This window comes from Cherax quadricarinatus, chromosome 15 (assembly GCF_038502225.1).
Source record: "Cherax quadricarinatus isolate ZL_2023a chromosome 15, ASM3850222v1, whole genome shotgun sequence".
In the NCBI taxonomy this organism is placed as follows: Eukaryota; Metazoa; Arthropoda; class Malacostraca; order Decapoda; family Parastacidae; genus Cherax; species Cherax quadricarinatus.
In genome coordinates, this window is record NC_091306.1 from 25,628,358 (window position 1) to 25,641,818 (window position 13,461).

The following is a 13,461-nucleotide window of genomic DNA, read 5'->3' on the forward strand; positions in this document are numbered from 1 at the left end:
GTGGACCACCAAGGCAGGGTAGACCACCAAGGCAGGGTGGACCACCAAGGCAGGGTGGACCACCAAGGCAGGGTGGACCACCAAGGCAGGGTGGACTACCAAGGCAGGGTGGACCACCAAGGCAGGGTGGACCACCAAGGCAGGGTGGACCACCAAGGCAGGGTGGACCACCAAGGCAGGGTAGACCACCAAATCAGGGTGGACCACCAAGGCAGGGTGGACCACCAAGGCAGGGTGGACCACCAAGGCAGGGTGGACCACCAAGGCAGGGTGGACCACCGAGGCAGGGTGGACCACCAAGGCAGGGTGGACCACCAAGGCAGGGTGGACCACCAAGGCTGGGTGGACCACCAAGGCAGGGTGGACCACCAAGGCAGGGTAGACCACCAAGGCAGGGTGGACCACCGAGGCAGGGTGGACCACCAAGGCAGGGTGGACCACCAAGGCAGGGTGGACCACCAAGGCAGGGTAGACCACCAAGGCAGGGTGGACCACCAAGGCAGGGTGGACCACCGAGGCAGGGTGGACCACCAAGGCAGGGTGGACCACCAAGGCAGGGTGGACCACCAAGGCAGGGTGGTCCACCAAGGCAGGGTGGACCACCAAGGCAGGGTGGACCACCAAGGCAGGGTGGACCACCAAGGCAGGGTGGACCACCAAGGCAGGGTGGACCACCAAGGCAGGGTGGACCACCAAGGCAGGGTGGACCACCAAGGCAGGGTGGACCACCAAGGCAGGGTGGACCACCAGGGCAGGGTGGACCACCAAGGCAGGGTGGACCACCGAGGCAGGGTGGACCACCGAGGCAGGGTGGACCACCAAGGCAGGGTGGACCACCGAGGCAGGGTGGACCACCGAGGCAGGGTGGACCACCAAGGCAGGGTGGACCACCAAGGCAGGGTGGACCACCAAGGCAGGGTGGACCACCAAGGCAGGGTGGATCACCAAGGCAGGGTGGACCACCAAGGCAGGGTGGACCACCAAGGCAGGGTGGACCAAAAGAAAAACAAAGTTTCTCCTTTTAAATTTAGTAATATATACAGGAGAAGAGGTTACTAGCACCTTGTTGCTGGTATTGTAGTCGCCTCTTACAACACGCATGGCTTACGGAGGAAGAATTCTGTTCCACTTCTGCATGGAGATAACAGGACCACCAAGGCAGGGTGGACCACCAAGGCAGGGTGGATCACCAAGGCAGGGTGGACCACCAAGGCAGGGTGGACCACCAAGGCAGGGTGGACCAAAAGAAAAACAAAGTTTCTCCTTTTAAATTTAGTAATATATACAGGAGAAGAGGTTACTAGCACCTTGTTGCTGGTATTGTAGTCGCCTCTTACAACACGCATGGCTTACGGAGGAAGAATTCTGTTCCACTTCTGCATGGAGATAACAGGAATTAAACAAGAACAAGAACAAGAACTAGTAAGAAAATAGAAGAGGGGTGTGTGTATATATATGCTTGTACATGTATGTGTAGTGTGACCTAAGTGTAAGTAGAAGTAGCAAGACATACCTGAAATCTTACATGTTTGTGAGACAGAAAAAAGGACACCAGAAATCCTAACATCATGTAAACCAATTACAGGCTTTCGTTTTATACTCACCTGGGAGGACGGTAGTACCTCCCTGAGCGGTTTCTGTTTACCAACCTACTACCTATATGTATATGTATATATATATATATATATATATATATATATATATATATATATATATATATATATATATATATATATATATATAGATGTCGTGCCGAATAGGCAGAACTTGCGATCTTGGCTTAAATAGCAACGCTCATCTTGCCATATAGCACAAGCGAAAATTTGTGTATGCAATAATTTCGCCAAAATCATTCTGAACCTAACGAAAAAAATACATTTCACTGTGTTTATTTAGTATTAAATTATTGTAAACAAATCTAAAATATATTTAGTTTGATTAGGCTAAAATAAATTGTTCTTGTTATAATAAGGTTAGGTAAGTTTTCTAAGATTCTTTTGGTCAAAATAAAAATTTTTTACATTAACATTAATGAAAAAAATATATCTTTAAACGTACAAGAGAAAATTTTAGAAAGGACTTAATTTTAAATGAGTTCTTGCTAATTGACCAGTTTTACATATTCGGCACGCCATGTATATATATATATATATATATATATATATATATATATATATATATATATATATATATATATATATATATATATATATATATATATATATATATATTTATATAATATAGGGAGGAACCACCTCTAGAACTGTTCTGGGGACCCTCATCCTCAGAGAAAAGAATAAACTTGCTTCAGGGAAAACTCAAGGTTCTCCCTGAAGCTGTTGATAAATATATATATCAACTAGTATATCGTATCAATAACAGTAAGTTTTATTCAGTTCAAATTGACGAGTCCATGAATATGATATATCTGGTCAATCTTTTATCAGGAAAAGTACTGCATCAGTTTTCTGGATACATTTCAGCGTACACAGAGGCCCTTGCTGCTAACACGACAGATGAATTTATGTCAGTGCTCAGTGATTCGGTGAAAACGATAACGTTCATGGAAGATTCGCCGCTAAATTCCAATAACTCGAGCAGCGAACATGAGGCACTTCTCCACACTGAAATGTAATGGTTGTTGCACGACTTAATGGGGCGGTACACAAGTTGTTGGAATCATCTCTCGTACACGAGCACTTGTGTTCTTCAACACCAGTTGAAAATGAAAATGTTTATTTCCTTGCTAAGTTTATAATGTGTGGTTTACATATTATAAAATATTAATTACACGGAAGGTCTCTAGCATACCTAGGCATTTCGGGCAGTTCCCAGATGACGCTCTGTCATCAATACAGGATACTGTAGACTACAGTGGTAGTAGGATTTTTGACTCCGGGAAACCTGGTGATATCTTTAATGATAGATACAACTACTTGTCGATCGATACCATGCCTAACCCTTCTAAGGTAGGGTAGGTGCCTGAGCCCGAGCCTTTAGCTCATAAGACTGTCATTCCCATTTGCCCCCTTGGGGCGGGGAGGGCAGACCAGAGAGGCCTAGCTTGTGGCTAGGCCTGGGGACAGTTGGTCCCAAAGATGAGGAGGTCCTTGTGCCTCCTCCCATGGGAGACTTAGGTCTCAGACACTCCCTAAAGAGGGAGCCAAGGCCGGGCCACCACTTGGAAAAGGCCCGGGCCGGGAGAATACCGGCTAATCTTTAATAATAATAATAATAACTTGTCGATGTTGAGGCACTACCTAACAATGGTGTGGCTTAGTAGGACCTTCCTCTTGCAGGCGTGGATGATATGTAGAGTAAATTTGAGTGTGGTAAAAGTATTCCTGTGTATTTGTGCTCATCTGCCAGTATTTATCGTCACAGATTTTTAGAGCACGAGGGAAGAAACTTATGACGACACGACACTTAGTCGTGATGTCGTGGTGGAAAAGAAATGAATTAGATCATGCTTCCTGTGGGCTTCCGGTGCACCTTCTGTTTCTTTTTATAAGAAAATATAGTCGTCTTTTGACTCTTCCAGGATAAACTGTATAGAAAGTTCCACTGAACTGAGAACTTCCTTGAATCCATGAAGGTCGAAACGTGTTGAGAAATGGCATTACCAGTTAAGTTTAAATATAGGAAAACTTAACTTAGAAAGACAGCTCATCGCCTGCACAGCCGCCCCTGCAGACGAGGTCTTGAGAAGCTGTCGAAGTCATCTCTCAACGAGCTGTAAAGAGTTATAATTTGTAAGATTATAAATTACCCCTAGGGGGTGTTATGTCAGCATATTTCATTCACTGATTGCTGACAAACTTACTTGTGTGGACTCAAAAGTCCGCCCCTTACTGCCGACTATAGGTTGATTACAAACTCCTTGCGACTCAAGAACTGCGCAGTCCCCCGTACTACAAGAAATTCGTAACCTACCTTGCTCTTGTAGCGTGAGCTATGGTGTTCTTCACACCTTCGACAGATATCGGTGACTTGATAGAAGCTGAAGTGTCCTTGGATGTCCACGTCTTCCATAGTCTAGGAAAACGCACACTGGTACACTATGTTCCACAAGATTTGTCTTTATTATTCACAATCTTATCACTAAAGAAGCTGATCACACTTCTCTTAAGTGTTTATTGTGTTTTATGAGACACTTTGTTCACACTAACGCACAGATCGTTCTATGTTGGTTATCCTGGCGTCAGTGTCACTCTCAGTAGAGTCAAAAGTAATCTGAAGATGCCACAACGCCCCACGCCGTCACTGCCCCTTGCACAAAGGAAAAGCTGACCTAGTACTTTTTGCTTCCTTGCCACTTCCTCGATGAGGCAAAGCAGAATGTTTGATTCTTGCTGTCTTAAGCATAGACAACAATGTACACTATCTTTACCATGGTAATAAAGTGGGAGCAGGATTTTCCTTAATTGTCCTGCTAAGGTAAGAGATGAACTGTCTCTTATTAAACTACACTCTGCAACACTGGTGCAAGGAGCGGTGGTCGCTTGACCACGTCGCATACTTGTACTGCATCTGTGATCAATTACTCACTGTAGCAGTAAACAAGATATTTGCCCCTTCTGAGAGGGCTGGGCCCCTCAGGGCTGAAAGGGGATGAAGGGGCTGAAGGGGGCTGAAGGGGGCTGATACCCCCTTCCTGGAGAAAATTTCTCCACAAAACGTCTAGGTATGATGACCAAAACATTATTCACATTTCTTACCCACCTGATGCTGCGTGGAATAATGTCGTTAAACTGGTGTTTCTCCCGGTGATCGAGATAATGTTGGTCAACATTATCTACAGTACATGCTCTGGCGTGACCATTGTTTCGTTCTCTGTCAGGGAGGTGTTCATAACCATGATCTGCTAGGACCACTGCTTCAGGGTCTTCGGAATCAGAAACGCTCTTCTTCACTTTTTCCTGACAGTGAATGATTTTAACGTATTTATTCTGGGTAGGTTGGGGAGCTTAGTGGAGGAAGCAGAGTGGCGGTCACATGGAGGGGGGAAAAAGGGGATGACGCCTTGGGGGTGGAATATCTGAGAGTTTTATAGAAGTGAAAAGAGGATTTGGTTCCTGTGGAGGGAGACGGAGAAGATTCCCTTGGAGGGGAGAAGGCTGTTGGGGGCCCCATTGAGATGGTGCGGGGAAGCATCTGTGTAGAGGTGCTGATCGATAGAAGGATCCGTCAGTGAGCAGTTAGGGGGATGAGTGATTGTGAGGCTTGTGTGTGTTCACTGAGTGAGAACTGACAGGTAACATCATCTCCAGACTCAGGCTGGCTGAGCTACTGTTACTCTTGCTACGGGTGTGCTGCTGATGCTAGTAACTACCGCTGATATTACTGGCTCTAGTAAGTTTATTTAGGTCCAGGTACACATAAATACAGTTACACAAATTAACATACATAAGTATGTTAACAAAACAGTCAGGAGCTAACACTTACTACGGCAACTTCTATGTTAGCCATAGCACTGGTAATATTAACTGTTGTCACACGTTTGCTACTGATTCTGAAGCCACTAAATATTACATTCCGGGTGAAGCAAAGCCAGTCAGACATACTATGTAGCTCTGGAACTATTGTAGTATCAGAGTGCCGGTGGCAAACATTGTAGTATCAGAGTGCCGGTGGCAAACATTGTAGTATCAGAGTGCCGGTGGCAAACATTGTAGTATCAGAGTGCCGGTGGCAAACATTGTAGTATCAGAGTGCCGGTGGCAAACATTGTAGTATCAGAGTGCCGGTGGCAAACATTGTAGTATCAGAGTGCCGGTGGCAAACATTGTAGTATCAGAGTGCCGGTGGCAAACATTGTAGTATCAGAGTGCCGGTGGCAAACATTGTAGTATCAGAGTGCCGGTGGCAAACATTGTAGTATCAGAGTGCCGGTGGCAAACATTGTAGTATCAGAGTGCCGGTGGCAAACATTGTAGTATCAGAGTGCCGGTGGCAAACATTGTAGTATCAGAGTGCCGGTGGCAAACATTGTAGTATCAGAGTGCCGGTGGCAAACATTGTAGTATCAGAGTGCCGGTGGCAAACACCAGCACGGAACCTACTCAACAATACACTGCATCAATACAGTCTATTTACTGTGACTGACTAGGAGAATTTTATATTTGTTAAATGTATGTCTAACCGATTCTTCAACTTCATTATACAAACAACTTCAGAAGGGAGGCTGTTCTAGTGTTCTACAATCTGTCATATAAGTGTTTCTATGTATGTTGGTCTCCCCTCCACACATGTGTAGTATCTTTGTCGTTGTCACCCTCGTCATCCTCCTCATTCACTTCTTTTTCTGCTTTTTCCTCTACGTTGACTCTTTTACACACTTCATCTTTCTCCTCCATCTCATCTTTCTCTTCCCGTTCTTCATATACTTTTCCATCTCTTTATATTCTCCTTTGCATCCTATTCAACCTCATATTTCTCCTTCACCTCCATTTCCATCTTTACTCCCTTCTTCACCTCCTCCTCCTCCTCCTCCTCCTTCACGGTAGCATATTTTCTCCCTCAAAGTTTTCTCTCGCAAAGATTGGAGACATAATTTCCTCGGCATTTTTGCAATAGATCCAATTACTCTTCAAGTGGTCTTGGCTCACTCTGGTTGCTGGCTCGTCCAAGTGATCTTGGCTCACTCTGATTGCTGGCTCGTCCAAGTGGTCTTGGCTCGCTCTGGTTGCTGGCTCGTCCAAGTGGTCTTGGCTCACTCTGGTTGCTGGCTCGTCCAAGTGGTCTTGGCTCACTCTGATTGCTGGCTCGTCCAAGTGGTCTTGGCTCGCTCTGATTGCTGGCTCGTCCAAGTGGTCTTGGCTCACTCTGATTGCTGGCTCGTCCAAGTGGTCTTGGCTCACTCTCGTTGCTGGTTCGTTCAAGTGGCTGGGCAGACTGGGCTTGCTTCACACCAAACAAGTTAGACTCATAAGTACCCCCTCGTAATATATACAGGACCCTCGTGATATACTCAGGACCCTCGAGATATACTCAGGACCTCGTGATATACTCAGGACCCTCGAGATATACTCAGGACCTCGTGATATACTCAGGACCCCCTCATGGTATACTCATAACCCCTCGTGATATACACAAGGCCTGCCTCATGTTATGCTCACTACCCTCTCGTGATATAGACAGAGACACTAATGGCATGGCCCGCATGCACACCTGGAGTATGCCTGAAGGGTGTTCCGGGGGTCAAAGTCCCCACGACCCAGTCCTTGACCAGGCCTCCCGGTGAATCAGGGCTCTGATTCACCTGATTCATCGTGTTTTGGATTGCGTGCTGGCCGCACGCAATCCTAAATACGAACCACAGCCCGGCTCGTCAGGTGCTGACTTTAGGTATCTGTCCAGGTCTCTCTTGAAGGAAGCCAGTGGTCTATTTGTAATTCCCCTTGCGTATGCTGGGAAGCTGCTGAACAGTCTTGGGCCCCTGATACTCCTGATACTTAATGTACTCACGGCACCCCTGCTTTACATTGGGGATATGCTGCACCTTCTGCCCAGGCTTTTGCTTTCGTAGTGAGTGATTTCTGTGTGCAATTTTGGGATTAGTCCTTCAAGAATTTTGCAGGTATTTTTCTCGCCTGCGTTCCAAGGAGTACAGGTCAAGGGACTTCAACCGTTCCCAGCAGTTATAGCGCATGAATGAACTAATACTTGCTGTGAAGGTCCTCCAGATCTGCATTTTCACCTGCCTTGAATGGAGCAGTTAGTATACAGCAGTATTCCTGTCTAGAGAGAACAAGTAACTTAAAGAGGATCATCGCTGGTATGGCATCCCTTGTTTTGAAGGTTCTCATTATCCCTCTTATCATTTTTCTAGCAATTGTGATAATGATTGTTGTGATCCTTGAAGGCGAGCTCTACCAGAGCACAAACACATCTCTACCAGACCTAACAAGAACATTTAACAACACATTCATCCCCGTCCTCTTATTAGTTGACCTTAATGTACGACAAGAAATATTATACTAAAACTCAAGGAAGTCAGATGGCGAGCAACTCTCACTGACCTGACCTGACTTGACCTACTGCAACACCTCACACCAGGTCAACCCACAGGGCCGAATTAAGAGTTGCTGGAACCTTCATGGCAAGCAGCTAGTGGAAGCCTCTAAATCATACGATGAAAGAGGGAGAGAAGAATTTACCCGAACTTATAACGAGGACGCACTACGGGATTACACAAGTCTCACCTGAGTGTCGAGACGACTACCTCCAGGACATTATTTTGATTTGTAAACAATAAGTTAGGAGTTATCACGTGTGACATCTTGTATTAATGAGGATATTAATTGTTAATCATGGGTGCCGACACAACATTTTGGTATCCTTGCAAGAAAAAGCTTCCAGGTCAGTGGCTGTATCATTATAAGTGTTCCGGGACGCCACATGCGTCAGTACATTTAATGTACACATTAAGAGTATATTCAATAGGGTCATGTAAATGTCTCAAGATATGAAACCGGAAGACAGGCTACCAACCAATCAGAGTGTACATGAACTGACAGTCAGATGATCCGTGCAGCACAGTGCAGAGCTCTGAACTGACAACAGATACAAACAATGAACACAAGTTAGTAACTTCAGGGACACTGAGCACTATTCAAAGACATCCATATCAATTTCAATATGTACATAAGTACACACAGCTCGGACGACACACAAAACTAGAGTGAAGTCGTGCGATACTTTGACTCATCCTTCAAAGGAGCTGCAAAGATTACATGACCAATACCTTATGAGATCGTGAGGAGAGGACTAAGCTCCCAGACGCAGGTAAGTTCACACCTAGATATTGTATTTTTCTATGACTGAGGTGAGAGAACAACATGACATGTTCAGTTACATGCTGGTGATTACAAGTATCTAACCAGTTAACAAGCTTCGCTTTTGTTTTCCTTCAGTTGATGTGAATTTGCCTAAAAAGCGAAACAGATGCTTCCTCACAACATTTAGTGTGATATATGTATCCATGTTAGGGTGCTCTTCGCACCACGCTCGTGCTCACGCTCGTTGTGCTCCCGGTTTTTCTGGTGTTTTCACGGTCGCTCTTACGTGCTAGAACTTTAATTTGTGTCATCAATCCTATACGATACATCCCTCTAGCGCCTGGAACCAATCTTGGGCGGAAAACATTATATACTGAGTAAAAAAAGGAGAATTAGTGTGCACTTCCTAGCAGAGTTTACTGCCAGAGGGGAATCATAGGCCTGTCCCGTGTGGAAAAATAATAATATTGAACTTTGTGTCAGAGGAAAGAAAGTCTCCCTGAAAGCATTGAGTATACATAGTGTATAGTGTATACTACAGTGGCTCCCTAGTATATTGATGATAAAGGCTAAAGTGTCATTTGAAAACAGGTGAATTTGTAAATGAAGTGATAAGCCTATAGAGGCAGGTGCCAGAAGTCGCCAGAAACTTACCACAGGTCAGCTGTTTTTAATAATCTTCCTGGCCTGCTAGTGTACTCGCATATAATCTAGTGATACCAGTGAATAGCAGAATACAGTGTTGTAGTAGCAACTAACCAGTATTATAATGGTACTTAGTGAAGTGGAGGGACTTTCATTAGTTTCTTTTTCTTGAAATACCAGACGTTACTGTGAATTTCATATAACCTGTAGTTACCAGCGGTCGCAATATACACAACGAGAAGCAATTATTACTACAGAAAAAGCGCCCTTCCTCCAAAATTTGCACCAGTCAACTATAGTGATAATATAGCATTTATTGTGGTGGAGACGGAAAAAAAAAAAAAAATAGAGAAGCTAGATACAGCGATTGATAAACAAAGGTGGAGGCTCGACCGTTCGTCATTGTAGGAGTGCCAGCAGTCACCGGCTCTTCAACACGCAAGTTATACTTTTGTATCAATCAAATCACATATTACTCGGGTAGATAATTTCCAGTAGATCCTTCATGTGTTAGCTCAAATCACCGACCAGTATGGTTTAAATAAGTGACCCACTGATCAGATCAGATAGACTGGTCCGAACCCTTGACTGGTCCGAACCCTTGACTGGTCCGAACCCTTGACTGGTCCGAACCCTGGACTGGTTTCAAACGGTTTCGTTGTGCACCACCTAGCAGGTTATTAATAGAATATTCAAGAGGTTGCTAGTAGAATTGCAGTAAATAAACCATTCAAATCATTATGAAGCTGTGTGTAGTCTGTGGTCAGTCAAACAAACGGGCTTCCACATGCATAAATTGTCATTTCTGTGGAAATTGGTGTCACGCCCCTTGTGCAGATATCCAAGAACTAGCTACAAGCAGTATTAAAACAGGGAAGTGTTTTTGGGTATGCCCAAATGAGATAAATCTGTGGACTAAAATCACAAGGGTATTAAAAGAGGTCAACATCAAAGCTGCTTTCATAGAAAACCTGGAAGCTTTCTACAACAGATGGGAACATAAAAAGTCCGGGCTGAATGGTACTGCCCTTGATCCTGGCCATGTAGTCAGAAACTGTAAGGCTGGAGATGATGTCCTGGTAGTCAGTAAATGGGGGGCTGATAGTGCTGTCCTGGGAGACAGTAATGGGGAAGCTGGAGGTGCTGTCCTGGGAGACAGTAATGGTGAAGCTGGAGGTGCTGTCCTGGGAGACAGTAATGGTGAAGCTGGAGATGCTGTCCTGGGAGACAGTAATGGGGAAGCTGGAGATTTTGTCCAGGTAGTCGGGAACTATATGCAGGAAGGAATACATATGAATGACCGCATAGGGGACAGGAGCCATAGTAGGGAAACAAGTGTAGTCAAAGATAAGATAAAACCAATATTGCAAACTAGAAATACCGCAGGAAATAGCAAACAAGAGGACTCCACTAGCAATAGTGAGGATATATTACCAAAAACAAATGGTGGGAGCTCCATTGTTGGTGCTAGGGAGGATAGAAGTAAGACAGGGAAACATGCACCAACAGGGAATACAGTCACAGAAACCCAAGGCAAACGGAAACCAAGCCTGTGCACATACTATGCACTCGGTATCTGCTGGCATGGGAAATCTGGAAAAACAGATGGGACGTGCAACTATGACCACCCTAGGAAATGCCATGCCCATATGACAACAGGAAAATGCAAACTCCCTTCCTGTAAGCTTTTTCACCCTGAACTGTGTACCTCTTCAGTACAGGAAAGACTGTGCTATAACTTAAATTGCCAGGCATACCATCTAAAGGGGACAAAAAGATACAAAACATCCAGGCCATGGGAAAACCTGGGTAGCCACAGCCACTCAAGAGGGAGAGGTTTTTTAGTGCCAGGAAGGAAAAAAAACTGGCAGGAAATGGCAGAAATCGTACACCAAATCCAGTCATTCCTGGAGTGGAACCACAGTCGATGGCCTCCACTCCAAACCAACAGATACAGATACTAATGCCGGAAAAAAAATCCCCCCCCAGTACCAACAATACCACCAGTCCGATAACATTCTTCTTTGCAAATATACAGGGTCTAAAGCCAGCAACAAACAACAAAATACCTTTCATCCGTGGACTGCTTGCAGAGGCAAAGGCAATGTTCGCGGCTTTCACTGAGACCCACATAAAGGATCACTTAGACAACGAAATATGGATCCCAGGTTACAACCTATACAGATGTGACAGAGTGAACAGGCAAAAGGGGGGGGGTTGGCCTGTACATTGCAGAGTCACTTGTTTGCACAGAACTGCTAAATGCCTCAAATGATGTAGTGGAAGTTTTAGCAGTAAAGGTCGAGAACCAAAACCTAGTCATTGTGATAGTCTACAAGCCTCCGGATGCAACATCCCAGCAATTCCAGGAACAGCTGTTAAAAATTGACCACTGTCTGGAAAACCTTCCAGCTCCTGCACCCAACATCTTGCTCCTGGGGGATTTCAACTTAAGGCACCTAAAATGGAGGAATATAGCAAATAATATTGTTGCAGTAATAACACCAGGAGGCAGCTCTGATGAAAACTCACACTCACGCGAGCTTTTAAATCTCTGCACAAAATTCAATTTAAACCAGCAAATAATAGAGCCTACTAGACTGGAGAATACACTAGACCTCATCTTCACTAACAATGATGATCTGATAAGAAATATCACCATATCAAAAACAATATACTCAGATCACAACATAATTGAGGTTCAGTCATGTATGCGCGGAGCCCCAGACCGACATAATGAGATTAGTCACGAGGGAGCATTCACCAAATTCAACTTCAATAACAAAAACATAAAGTGGGACCAAGTAAACCAAGTCCTAACCGATATAAGCTGGGAAGATATACTAAGCAACACAGACCCCAACTTATGCCTAGAACAGATTAACTCGGTAGCACTCGATGTATGCACAAGGCTTATTCCTCTAAGAAAAAGGAGGAGTAGATGTAAAACAGAAAGAGACAGGCGCTCCCTTTACAGGCGACGGAAAAGAATAACAGAGCGGCTAAAAGAGGTCAATATATCTGAAATGCGTAGGGAGACACTGGTCAGAGAAATAGCAAGCATCGAACTTAAGCTAAAAGAATCCTTTAGGAGTCAGGAATCGCGGGAAGAACTAAAAGCCATAAATGAAATCGAAAGAAACCCAAAGTATTTCTTCTCCTATGCCAAATCAAAATCGAGAACAACGTCCAGTATTGGGCCCCTACTTAAACAAGATGGGTCCTACACAGATGACAACAAGGAAATGAGTGAGCTACTCAAGTCCCAATATGACTCAGTTTTTAGCAAGCCGCTAACCAGACTGAGAGTCGAAGATCAAAATGAATTTTTTATGAGAGAGCCACAAAATTTGATTAACACAAGCCTATCCGATGTTATCCTGACGCCAAATGACTTCGAACAGGCGATAAATGACATGCCCATGCACTCTGCCCCAGGGCCAGACTCATGGAACTCTGTGTTCATCAAGAACTGCAAGAAGCCCCTATCACGAGCCTTTTCCATCCTATGGAGAGGGAGCATGGACACGGGGGTCGTCCCACAGTTACTAAAAACAACAGACATAGCCCCACTCCACAAAGGGGGCAGTAAAGCAACAGCAAAGAACTACAGACCAATAGCACTAACATCCCATATCATAAAAATCTTTGAAAGGGTCCTAAGAAGCAAGATCACCACGCATCTAGAAACCCATCAGTTACACAACCCAGGGCAACATGGGTTTAGAACAGGTCGCTCCTGTCTGTCTCAACTATTGGACCACTACGACAAGGTCCTAAATGCACTAGAAGACAAAAAGAATGCAGATGTAATATATACAGACTTTGCAAAAGCCTTCGACAAGTGTGACCATGGCGTAATAGCGCACAAAATGCGTGCTAAAGGAATAACAGGAAAAGTCGGTCGATGGATCTATAATTTCCTCACTAACAGAACACAGAGAGTAGTCGTCAACAGAGTAAAGTCCGAGGCAGCTACGGTGAAAAGCTCTGTTCCACAAGGCACAGTACTCGCTCCCATCTTGTTCCTCATCCT